A 3,815-nucleotide genomic window follows, 5' to 3' on the forward strand; every position below is an offset into this window, starting at 1 on the left:
GATCACAATGCCTTAAAATTGGAAATCAACCTCAAGGAAAAAACTCAAAAACATTCAAACTCATGGAGAATGAATAACATGCTATTAAATAATGAATGGGTTAACAATGACATCAAGGAAGAAATCAAAAAGTTCGTGGAAACCAATGATAATGAACACACAACAACCCAAAACCTATGGGATACAGCGAAAGCAGTCTTAAGAGGAAAGTTCATAGCAATACAAGCCTACCTAAAAAAGCTAGAAGAATCTCTAATAAAAAATTTAACCCTACAGCTACAAGAACTAGAGGAAGAACAACAAGCAAAACCCAGATCAAGTAGAAGGAAGGAAATCATCAAGATCAGAGCAGAATTAAATGACATAGAGTCTAAAGTAACAATTCAAAAGATCAACAAGAGTAGGAGCTGGTTCTTTGAAAAGATAAACAAAATTGACAAGCCTTTAGCCAGGCTCATCAAGAAAAAAAGAGAGAGAACCCAAATAAATAAAATCAGAAACAAAAGAGGAGAAATCACAACTGATATCACGGAAATACAAAGGATTGTAAGAAATTATTATGAACAACTGTATGGCAAGAAATTTGACAACCTAGAGGAAATGGACAAATTCCTGGAAAACTATAGTCTGCCCAAACTGAATCAAGAAGAAGCAGAAAGTCTGAATAGACCAATAACAGCTAGCGAAATTGAAGCAGTAATCAAAAAACTCCCAGCACACAAAAGCCCAGGACCAGATGGCTTCACAAGTGAATTCTACAAAACATTTAGGAAACAACTAACTCCTATCCTCCTCAGACTATTCCAAAAGATACAAGAAGAGAGAAGACTCCCAAACTCGTTCTATGAAGCCAGTATAACCCTAATTCCAAAACCAGGTCAAGACACAACAAAGAAAGAAAATTACAGACCAATATCGCTGATGAACATAGATGCTAAAATCCTCAACAAAATATTGGCAAACCGGATCCAGCAACACATTAGAAAGATCATACACCACGATCAAGTAGGATTCATCCCAGGGATGCAAGGATGGTTTAATATTCGCAAATCAATAAACGTGATACACCACATAAACAAAATGAAAGACAAAAACCACATGATCATATCAATAGATGCGGAAAAAGCATTTGATAAAGTACAACACCCATTTATGATAAAAACTCTCAGCAAAATGGGAATAGAGGGAGCATACCTCAACATAATAAAGGCCATATATGAGAAACCTGAAGCCAACATCATACTCAATGGGCAAAAACTGAGAGCATTCCCCCTGAGATCAGGAACAAGACAAGGATGTCCGCTCTCTCCACTCCTATTCAACATAGTCCTGGAAGTTCTAGCCACAGCAATCAGACAAGAAAGAGAAATAAAAGGCATCCAAATTGGAAAAGAGGAAGTAAAACTGTCATTATTTGCAGATGACATGATAGTGTACATAGAAAATCTTTTAGACTCCACAAAAAAACTACTCAATCTAATAAGTGAATTCGGCAAAATAGCAGGATACAAAGTCAATATTAAGAAATCGAAGGCATTTTTATACACCAACAATAAAAACTCAGAGATAGAAACTGAAAGAAAAATCCCATTTACCATAGCAACAAGAAAAATAAAATACCTAGGAATAAACTTAACCAAAGAGGTAAAAGACCTGTACACAGAAAACTACATAACACTGAAGAAAGAAATTAAAGAAGATACAAATAAATGGAAGCGTATACCATGCTCATGGATGGGAAGAATCAACATCATTAAAATGTCCATACTACCCAAAGCAATTTATAGATTCAATGCAATCCCTATTAAAATACCAGCAACATATCTCACAGACCTAGAACAAATACTTCAAAAATTTATATGGAACCAAAAAAGAGCTCGAATAGCCACAGCAATTTTGAGGCAGAACACAGTAGGAGGAATCGCAATACCCGATATCAAACTATACTACAAGGCCACGGTAATCAAAACAGTCTGGTACTGGCATAAAAACAGACATATAGATCAATGGAACAGAATAGAGAGCCCAGAAATAAGCCCAGGTTCATATGGTCAACTAATATTTGACAAAGGGGGAAAGAACATCAAATGGAGTGAAAAGAGCCTCTTCAACAAATGGTGTTGGGAGAACTGGACAGGGACATGCAAAAAAATGAAACTAGACCACCAGCTCACACCATACACCAGAATAAACTCAAAATGGATCAAAGACTTAAATGTAAGCCGTGATACCATAAAAGTCCTAGAGGAAAAAATAGGCAGGAAAATTTCTGATATCCCACGTAGCAACATTTTCACTGATATATCTCCTAAGGCAAGGGAAATAAAGGAAAGAATAAACAAATGGGACTACATCAAACTAAAAAGTTTCTGCTCAGCTAAAGAAAACATCAGCAAGATGCAAAGGAAACCAACCATATGGGAAAATATATTCGCCAATGACATCTCAGACAAGGGATTGATCTCCAAAATATATAAAGAACTCATACGACTCAACACCAAGAAGACAGACAACCCAATTAAAAAATGGGCAAAGGACCTGAACAAACACTTCTCCAAAGAAGACATACAGAGGGCCCATAGACATATGAAAGTATGCTCAACATCACTAGCCATCAGAGAGATGCAAATTAAAACCACAATGAGATACCACCTCACACCAGTCAAAATGGCAATCATCAACAAATCAACAAACAACTTGTGCTGGAGAGGATGTGGAGAAACGGGAACCCTGGTGCATTGCTGGTGGGAATGCAGATTGGTGCAGCCACTGTGGAAAACAGTTTGGAATTTCCTTAAAAAACTAAAAATGGAACTGCCTTTTGAACCAGCAATTCCATTGCTAGGATTATATCCAAAAAATCCCGAAACACCAATTCAAAAGAACCTATGCACTCCAATGTTCATAGCAGCACTATTTACAATAGCCAAGTGCTGGAAACAACCTAAATGCCCATCTGTAGATGAGTGGATCAAAAAACTGTGGTACATTTACACAATGGAATTCTATGTAGCAGAAAGAAAGAAGGAACTTCTACCATTTGCAACAACATGGATGGAACTAGAGAAAATTATGCTTAGTGAAATAAGCCAGGCAACAAAAGAAAAATACCTTATGCTGTCACCTATTACAGGAAACTAATGAACAACACAAACAAATGAGCAAAATTGAACCAGAGGTATGTAAACAAGAAGTAGACTAACAGTAACAAGGGGGGCGGGGGGGAGGAAAAGAAAGGTGTAAGGGGATGGGTCAAGTTAAAAAAAAAAAATATATATATATATATATATATATATATATGAATGACCCACAGACAGGTGCAACTGAGTGGGGACTAAATGTGTGGGAGGGGAGGGACAGGGTGCAGGGAAACAAGAGGGCTAAAAAAGTGAGACAACTGTAATGGAAAAACAAACCAAAATTTCTTAGTGGGGGAAAAATGAAAATATGAAGAATGGAAATGCCAGTTCAGTGAATATTAGGACAAAGATTTTCCTTCACGTTGTATATTTTTCTCCCTATTTGATCCTTCCAGAGTTTGGCATTCTAAACAAGTAAGTAATGACATAAGTTCCTTTGCATAGAACTAATAAGACCAGTTGTCAACAGAGGTTCTTTTTTTTTTTTTTTGACCAAGTCTTTGACTGGAATGTCAAGCCTAAAGGAAACATACTTGGGCTCAGATTGTTACCAGAAAGCCCTGAGGAGACTTCCGGCCAAGATGGAGGCTTAGACGGACACGCTAGGTCTCCCTCTACAACTAGAGAGGAATACAACTACTTCAAAACAAAGGATAACTAGAAATTCCAGAAAAT

The sequence above is a fragment of the Furipterus horrens genome, unplaced genomic scaffold (genome assembly GCF_987537825.1).
Source record: "Furipterus horrens unplaced genomic scaffold, mFurHor1.1.pri manual_scaffold_2, whole genome shotgun sequence".
In the NCBI taxonomy this organism is placed as follows: Eukaryota; Metazoa; Chordata; class Mammalia; order Chiroptera; family Furipteridae; genus Furipterus; species Furipterus horrens.